At 35.4% G+C, this 9,919-nt stretch overlaps 1 non-coding gene across 1 annotated transcript; it reads left to right on the plus strand.

The window, feature by feature from the left end:
- The first annotated feature begins 652 nt into the window (after window positions 1-652).
- On the plus strand, window positions 653-725 carry Trnat-ugu (transfer RNA threonine (anticodon UGU)). The gene has a single exon. It is a non-coding gene; the product is annotated as a tRNA-Thr (tRNA).
- Window positions 726-9,919: the final 9,194 nt, after the last annotated feature.

The following is a 9,919-nucleotide window of genomic DNA, read 5'->3' on the forward strand; positions in this document are numbered from 1 at the left end:
AAACCATTGCGCGCCTACTGAACGTGATGGCGTGCCTACTGAAGGTGATGGCGCAGCTATTGAACGTGATGACGCGTGTGGTGTGGTTGGATAGACATGCCTATTGATTCGGTCCAAATTTTAATTAATTCAAAAAATTAATTAGGCATCCAATTAAGTCAAATTTAATTCCAGATTGCATTGTCTTCATGTCTTGACCCACGTGCCAAATGTGAATCGTATCGGTCAAGTAGAAGTGTCCGAATTTTCACTCCAGCGTTTCGATCTAGACAGACAGACTGACGAAAGAGGAAGCGAGTTAAATAAAAGCTTGTAAAAACGATAAAATTGTTTGAATGAGATTAGCGAATAATCGATGACAATAGGCTGTTTCTGTTTACTTAACACATAGCTCATACTTCACGCATGTGGGGAGTGTTAAGGTTTTAGTTTTACTTTATCATATAACATTTAAATAAAACAAAATCTGTGTTCAAAATAAAGCATTATAGAGGATTATCCTTAAATTTTACCTTAATTATTCAACAACGAATTCAATTAAAGTTCAGGTTTTAAATCTACATTTTATTTCGGCAAATTTTCAACAAAATCAAATGAACAATATTTGTATATGGTATTAGTGTACAAACGGAATTTAAAATTAGACAACAAAGCCTCCATACCTCAGTGGCTAGAGCACTGGTCTTGTAAACCAGGGGTCGTGAGTTCAATCCTCACTGGGGGCTATTTCCTTTTTTTTCTCATACGAATCTGAGATGTGGGTGTTGCTCATTAATGTCATATTTTCGCTAAAGTACAATTTAACAATACCTAGCGCGTTAAATTTAAAAAAAAGCATGCGTTGCATGCATCATATCATAGGTAGTAAATTGGGTTCTATTAAATCGGCCTATTGTTATATTTTTTTTTCATTAACTTTCTTTTCTTTTTCAATCGCCAGTTAATCAACGAAAGAACATACATAAAATACTGTACATTATTAAAACACAGTATAAGGCTCAATATCAAATGATGTATTACATGATTTGAATGGTGGAGTGTGTACTATTAATAAATACGAAGTGGTCGAGTCGGCAAAGCTCATGGCTGCTAAGCCGAAAAGTCTCGAGATCGAACCCTCGGGCAGATGAGGCTCGTTAGCTGGGGACAGCCACTCTTCTAGGAGAGACAACTTCAAAATTAAACAACTGCTGCCATGTAGTTTGTTCTTGGTTGGACAAAGGCTATGGAAGCAAATCCAAAAAGAAAAGCAGGCTGAAATCGGAGTCAATGGCCTCAATGGCGCATAACCAGTTGACACGTAACGCTTAATTGTGTTGGAGGCGTGGTCGAGTCGGCAAAAAGCTCATGGTTGATAAATTTGAAGAAAGTCTCGAGTTCAAACCCACTGGCAAATAAATCTCGATCCCCTTCAACACTAATAATTAAGAACGAAGAAGAAGAAGAAGAAGACTACTCGGAAAAATATTTTTTTCGGCTGAAGATAAGAAACAAAATAGTTCTGCGCATGCGCAATGGCCTAATTGCTGCGCGAGGGTTAGGGTTAGGGCTAGGGTTAGGGAGATGGTTATGGTTCTGCGGTTTGTTTGAAAACACACGCATGCGCAGTACCATCGAAAACATCGCCATCGCGCACGCATATCTTTTTCCGGCTAGAATCGGTGCTATATTATGCCCTTTACACAGCACTGATTCTGGCGACCCAACGGGAAGTCACGGGACGTTGTTAAAAGTATAAAAGTATACATTTTCTATATAAATTTGATTTCGTCGGGGGGGGGGGGGGGGGGGGGGAGATAGACTTTTTTTCGAAGAGATGCCTGTCAGAAACTGGATAATTTTCGACATTTTTTTATTCTCTATTTTGTGTGGTGTCTCTTGTTTCTAAGAATAGCCTGCATGCTCGTACAAGGGTAACTTTTCCCATTGTTATTTCGAGACTGGTAACACGAGGAGTGGTAAATACAAAAAATATTTTTTGTAGAAGGAGATAAACAAAGGGATTATACGTAATGGTTTATTTTCGTTAGCAGCACCAGACCAGTTGTAGCGAGGAGGGGGGGGGGGGTCTGCATATGTTCCCGGGCGCCGACCTTAGGGGGCGCCATAATGGGTTGGAAAAACAAATTAAAATCTCATTTTAGCAGCAATTTTGCATTAGAAATATAAAAAAAAAATATATGGGGAGGGGGTGCAAATAGAAAGTTTGAGGGGGGGGAGGGGGGGGTTGCAAATTAAAAGTGTGTCCCGGGGCGCCGGTAAGGGTGCAACGCCTCTGCACCAGACTAGCGGTTGTGGCGTCACTCGAACAATTTTAGCGATTGGTTATTGCTACACAGTTCAATTAAGGTTACCCTTACATTTTAATTAATTGTAATATATTTGAAAGTTATAGTGCACGATTGGCCTCAGACATGTGATGTACAGCGTCAGTTTGCCTTGCAATGTTCGCTTTAGTATTACAGTTTTCATCATCGTTTTGTGAGGACTGATACAGATTAACTATAGTAATACTTCTTTCTTAGATGTAACCTACTTAAATTCATTTAAGATGGTTTGCTTATAAAAAGAACTAATACAAAACTAATTACAATCTTATTTTTAAACCTGAAAATGCAAATGTGTAATTCAAAGGTGATTCAATGGATTTGTTTTTTATAGTCGTGGTGGGTTGAGGGGGTTTGAGCTTTTAAGTAGAGCTGAAATAAATGTTTTAGTTATTATAAGCAGCTGGTATGTTATGTCGAGTACAATGAGACACAACAGATCAAACATTCTTCATTTTTAAACATCGGTATGTATATCTGTATCTGTAGCAGTCCTCCCACACCTCTCTTTTTTTACAATTTCAATTTGTCCCGTTAAGGGATCCAAAATTTTATTACACAAATTAATACAATGAACAATGTTATAAGACGCTATTAAAATATATATATAACCAATTAAAAAGTAATATTAAAGTTTTTATCATCGGAACTAAAATAAGATAAAATTAACAACTATTTGAAAATAAATAAATTACCATAATATCGATTAAAACAAAACTGATATAAATAGAGTTTTGTGTGAACAGAGCGACAAATGGTATACTTGGTAATTAACCTTTTTTTTACAAGTTTATTTTGTAAAAGTAGCAAATTGTAAGCTGATAGTCTCCCTTGTAATAACAAACAAAATATTAAAGGGAGGTAAAATATTGAATATTGTATCACGGCGCCCGCCTTGTACCAATGTGTTTACATGTGTAACCGATGGTGTGTGTTGTAATTGTTTTATGATTCTTGGTTGTTTGTGTGTGTTTCTCGTTTCCAACCTGCCGACGACGCCAAATGTGACAGACGTGTGACGTACCTTGATAGGTTGCGTTGTACCCCTTCTCGCAGCACCTAGATGCGACAGAGGTGTTTAACCACCTGTCGTTTATGTGTATGTATTCATCGTAGGCTTAGGAAATCTGACGCTAGGCTGTGGACACCTCATTTAGCACTGACTCATCTACCTCATCTAAAGAATCACACTCAAGATTTTGTGATTTCAATAAACGTATGTAAATTAGAATGTTAAAATATAAATAAAACAACACAACGTATTGTGTTGTCTACTTATCGAATCGTATTTGTGCAATTTTTACAAGCTTTTATTTAACTCACTTCCTCTGTCTGTCGACAGTCTGTCGTCAGTCTAGATAGAAACGTAGGAGTGAAAATTCGGACAGTTCTACTTGACCGATACGATTCACAGTTGGCACGTGGGTCAAGACATGAAGACAATGCAATCTGAAACTAAATTTGACTAAATTTGATGCCTAATTGATTTTTTATGAATTAATTAAAATTTGGACCGAATTAGTAGGCATGTCTAGCCAACCACACCACACGCGTCATCACCTTCAATAGCTGCGCCATCACGTAATGGCTGCGTTCAAAAACCATTGCGCGCCTACTGAACGTGATGTTCAGTAGGCGCGCAATGGTTTTTAGTCATGTAACTCTATTGTAAATAAAACATGTAAAGTACTGAAAAAAAATTCATAAAAAACGTTTTAATAACAAGCTTTTATGTAATGATGCACTAAAAAGTAGAAAATAAATTATAGACTACTATTTAAATAACTATAAAGAAAAGCGTGGGTGTCTTCCTTAACATTAGTAAAGGTCTCCAATAGATAATAAAGTGACCCACGCTTTTCTTTATAGTTATTTAAATAGTAGTCTATAATTTATTTTCTACTTTTTAGTGCATCATTACATAAAAGCTTGTTATTAAAACGTTTTTTATGAATTTTTTTTTTTTAAAAATTCAGTTATTCGCCCTTTTGAAATAAAAGTATAAAAATAAAGTATAATTTAGGCCTACTCTTCCCATATTTTTGTAGCAATTTTTTTAACCATGTAATGTTGACACACTAAGATCTATAAATATCCAGATGCAAATATTAATTTTCTTAAAGTAAAATATATTGTAAATTAGCCCACTTAGTTAAATGAAGTAAACAGTAGAAACACGTCTTTACATGTGTATGTAAGTTGGATGTATAAAGTAAAAAAAAAAAAGGAAATAATCCTCTTTACACCCAGCAATCATGGGCAGATAAAATAGAGTTCATATGTTTCTTAAATATGAGGGGAAGGTGTGGTCAGCACTTAATTTACATAACATGGGTTTGGTACACATCATAGCTGTGTGGGCTAAATGACGTTCTACTGACTTGGACCCGGATTCGATCTCGATACTTTAAGGTTAGCAGTCAAGCTCTCTACCGCTAGGCCTCCACGTCCCGTAAACATATGCCTAAGCACATACTTTTGTTTTGATTGTTTTGTCTTCAAAATATGAATAACATTTTTAAAAAGACTACCAACAACTTCTAATGTCAAGACGGATCATATTCATAAACCAAACATTAACACGATTTCTACTCGTCTACAAAAATAAAACCCCTATTATTAGTCCATTATTGGGGATAAGTAAAATCAATGAGTTGTGTTTATCATATTGCCTTATTCTTTTAGTGGAGTGTATTCAATTAAAATAAGCTACTCTAGTGCTTTCAAGAAGCAACCAAAAATAATATTAAGTAATGTAATTGTTTTCGGTGTAAAATTTGGATTTTTGTAATATTTGACGTAATTAAAAAACAACATTAAGCGATAAAAAACGCGTTTACATTTTAACATAATTATTACCAGACATTGTTCAGTTTTTTTTTTCATCAAGTTTTTCCTATCGTGCCGTAAACACATAGGGCAGACGAAGTAGAGCTAATCTGTTTCAATGTAGTTGGCATAAGAAGTGATAGGTTGGTCAGCAAACTATGCCCAGCAGCCGTTTTATTCGTTAGTTTGTGAGCAGGATCTGGAGGATAGTTGCGATATATAAGAGCAGTCCAACACTCAACAATAAATAAACATTTTTATTTATTTATTTTTTTAACAATTAATAAACATTATCTATATATTGATTATCCCCTTTTATAACACTGACAATCTTTGAACCCTTGTTATATAACTCGGGCCTAGAAAAAAGTTTTGGCATTTCTTACGCGACATAGTGAATGAGGAACAATTATTTTTATACAATACATTTTAAAATAAAGCTAGTGTTTCTTATTGTTTACTGTTACCATTATTTAAAACAATAGTGCAAAAAAGTTAAATAAATAAGCAAATTTTAAATCAAAAATGTAATGTCCATAATAAGATGAAACAAATTATTATTTATATAGAGTTTTATATTAATTACATATTTAATTATTGTGGTAAACAATTGCAATGGATTATTTCCCTTTCAAGTTGTTTCTTCTTATTTACATAGGGGAAGTTATACTATTTCTCCAGTCCAAACCAACTTGTATTAGGGGGGTCGTCCATAAATGACGTCACACTCGTAGGGGGGAGGGGGGGTGTCCGTAATTTTGTGACGGTGTGTGATGAGTGGGAGGGGGGGGGGGAAGGTTAAGATGGTGCGACGTCACACTTTTGCATTATAACAAAGCAATGTTAGAAAACGAATTTTAGACGTCATTTCGCGATTTAGAAAACTGTTTTAAGAAATTGTATTAGGAATTGATTAAAATACTCTATTTGACAGAGTTCAGACATGATTTATGAAAAATATCGATGTTTTAAAAAAAAATTCAACTGCAATTTTTGAGGGGGGGGGGGTTGTAGGCTGAAGTGTGACATCATTTTAGGGGGGGGGGGTCTGGCTTTTTGTGACGACTTGTGACGGAGGGGAGGGGGGAGGTAAAAATCGTCAAAAAAAGCGTGACGTCATTTTTGGATGACCCCTCAATCGCCGCTCTAAAAATGCCAAAAGATAAACACAGTGTAAACAAATTAAACAATGTCTTAAATATTCTCTATCTCAACTAAACAAAGGTTGTTTAGACTGAATGCTTAAGCGCCTAGTAAGTAAGCTACTCGATATTCACAAAACACAATTACTGAACTCACGATTACTCAAAAACTCTATTCAACTAACCTATTGGACCGACCTGAACTCTCAACTCACAATTACGCATCTCTCGGTTATGATAAAACTATTTTAATCTAAGATATAAGATCAAATCGATACTCTATGATTACACAACCCATGGCTACTCAAAACTATCCACCTTTTCAACACTACGATACCATCTCACCTCTTCAAGTCCTACTCCCAACCAACAAAATCTTAACTTATCGCTACAAGACTGCAGCCAATCATTATTCGATACCTTATCACCAAACCCGATATTCTGAAACTACTATATCGTTGTTCCAGAGTAAGTTGGAAAAAAAGATTGCATGGCGTTTTTATTTTCAAAATTGTTAGGTCTAAAAATGATAACCTACTAAAAGGATGTATGATTTTTCTATTTGTTTCAGATCCATCTTTCAGTATTCTGTTTTTCTAACTCTTCAATATATTCTGGCCTCAACCCATACTACTAAGTACCAGATGCAATCACCATTACCTTCCCTACATTAATGGAACAATCAACTAATAAGAGACAGAAGAAATACAAGTTGAAAAAAATAACATTAAAAAAAACATGTACACACGGAAAAATGAACCATAAATGAATGTATTAATGTTTTTAGTTTAATTATATACATGCATTTGTGTTTTTAGAAAATGCAAAAATATATTATTTTTCGTAAACATAACTTAAAAATATATATTTAACTCACAATACAGACACTCAGACTTTATTACATTTTTTTTACAACATCTATATATATAATTCTCTTCTGGGAGCCGTTAGAAAACAAGCTGCAAGCGAGCCTTACAGTTCCCTCTCTTCCTCTCTATCGCTACCACCCCCACCCCCCACCCCCTCACATGCTCTGGTGAGCTGTGGTTCACGCTGTTTACATTTTACAATCATAGAGACGGGTTTGGTGACGGCTATTAGGGGCAGATAATTTAGTTTGAAACGATTTTAAACTTAAAGGAGGTAACTAAGAGGAGGCTGCTTTCACTTGGGGGGGGGGGGGGGGGGGTTTAGTGTTTTTAAGCAAATATTTTTAGTGACAGCATTGGTACTATCGAATTCACAAATTATAAATTACTGAAAAGTAGAAAAAAAAAAAAAAAAAACTAAATAGCTGCGTATGATACGCAGCGGGTCGGCTCGTATGAGTTAATTTTGCTCAGCTAGCGACTTTTGATTGTCTCATGTTTTCTTAATATTTTGGGTCCCAGGAATGGGACAGCAACATTTATTATCAAGTGCAAGCGTGTGGGTCCACTTTTGTCTTTCTATGTGTGTGTTAGTAAGTTGGTTAGCTCGCTATACCCGAATGTATATGCCAATTGTTCTTCCACGATACATTAGTGTGAGTACTATTTACTAGTGTGTAGAAGTTAAATTGTATTCAAATTGAAATATGTGATAGTTGATGTTAAAATTAATGTTATCCTATCTCATGATATAAATAAATTATGTGTGATAGTAGTAAGTGTCAATTATTGCAATATTACTCTGAAATCAGTCACGCTGATTTTATTTAAGTTTCAATGTATAAGTTATGTTTACCCCTGTTATTAGAGCGAGTAGTTGACAAAGCCAACTGTAAAATGTTGCATCGTATCTATACATGGGACAATGAACTGATAAAGAAATACATTTAGGAGCCTCCTTGTCTCGTGCAACCAAAACTACAACAACCTCCATAAACCTTTGTCAGAAGCCATCTCATCTTGGCCCATAGGTTAAGAGCTGTACTGCTTATGGCCGCCCATGTTGTAGCCCAATATGTTCGGGCCATCATGCCGTGGCCCATAGGTTGAGAGCTATACTGCTTATGGCCGCCCATGTTGTGGCCCAATGTATTTGGGCCATCTTGTCGTGGCCCATATGTTGAGATCTATACTGCTTATGGCCGCCCATGTTGTGGCCCAATGTGTTTGGGCCATCTTGTCGTGGCCCATACGTTGAGATCTATACTGCTTATGGCCGCCCATGTTGTGGCCAAATGTGTTTGAGCCATCTTGTCGAGTCAGACATGTCAAGTGGCCAGGGTATTGTCAACATAATATCTTGATTTCACAGCGTGGTAAAAATAACTATTAAGGCCTTATTGAAAACACAGTTTGTTAGGGAGAGTGATTCAGCTATGGCGAGCCGATGGTTGAAATTATTCAGTCCCGTATATTTTATCGGGTAAATTGTAGCGACCCTTCACGGGGACAAATTTTCCCTTTGCACCCCTTCCCTCTAACCTTCGATTTGCACCTCTTAAAAGACTATTTAACTCTCGAATTAATCTCTTAATTAAGTGCAATTATCGTTTTTCTCTATATATTTTGCTATTTTTTGCCTTGGTGTCACCCTCCCTAAATTAAATGGTGTCATCCGGTGCGGTCCACAACCCCCCCTCGCTACTCTTCTGCAGTACAGACATCTTTTGAAAAGTAGTAATTTAATAGGATGTGGTTTTTTTATGTTTCACAATTTTAATTTGCATTATTTTATATAAATCACAATATCGTACAAAATATCGAATTTTTCAACCTTTATCTCTTATAATGTTTTCAATCAGAATAAACATTAACTTTATTGCAAACTAGTTCTCTAAGTAAGAGCAAACTTGCATAACTACACCATCCCTTCATTTAATGTTAATTCTGTATCCCTTACAGAAGGGACACCATTTGTAAATACAAGGGAAGCAACTAAATAAAATCACACTAATTAATAAAATGGAACAACTCATAGCAAAATACACCATCTCTATTACTGTTTTATTTTTTTTAAGTTTTCAGTTGTTCAGTAGTCAAAAAATTGTGTACTAAATAAACATAAAATGAAAATACAACTAAAACAATATTTTTACTTAGAATTAAGACACAATTGTTTTATTTTAATAACCTTTATTTAACTAGTATTAAAATTTGCTGAGATTTACTTTGAATAATTGTTTCTAGCTATTTCTGGATCCCTTAAATAAAGGGACAAGAGTAACATTAATGAGTGTATGTCAGGGGTCGGCAACCTGCGGCTCGCGAGCCGCATGCGGCTCTTTTTGATGTTAAGATGCGGTTCTTCGCACCCTGCACACATTTTAATAATTATTTTATTTTATTTTCAAAACTCATAAAAAATATTGTTCTGCAACACTAGGTTATGAATTATATAATCATAAACATAAACAATAAACACTCGCTATACTATTAGACTATTTAGGTACTCCCCTATTTTAAACGTGCTTCCTATTAAACTGTTCATCCCTAATTGAAACATTCAACTTCAAGGTGGATATCATAAAGAAACTAAAAGAGCTAAATGTAAAACTGCAAGGAAAGAAAAACTCAGCCTATGCCTTTCTTGAGAAGTGGATGTTTCGAAAACAAATATTACTTTTTTTTTTTTTTGTTGAAGACACTGAGAGCGGTATATTACTCGGCAACTATTAGCATGAATTGCTTCAGC

The sequence above is a fragment of the Physella acuta genome, unplaced genomic scaffold (assembly GCF_028476545.2).
Source record: "Physella acuta isolate Inbredline_101_S28 unplaced genomic scaffold, ASM2847654v3 ptg000442l, whole genome shotgun sequence".
Taxonomy (NCBI): domain Eukaryota; kingdom Metazoa; phylum Mollusca; class Gastropoda; family Physidae; genus Physella; species Physella acuta.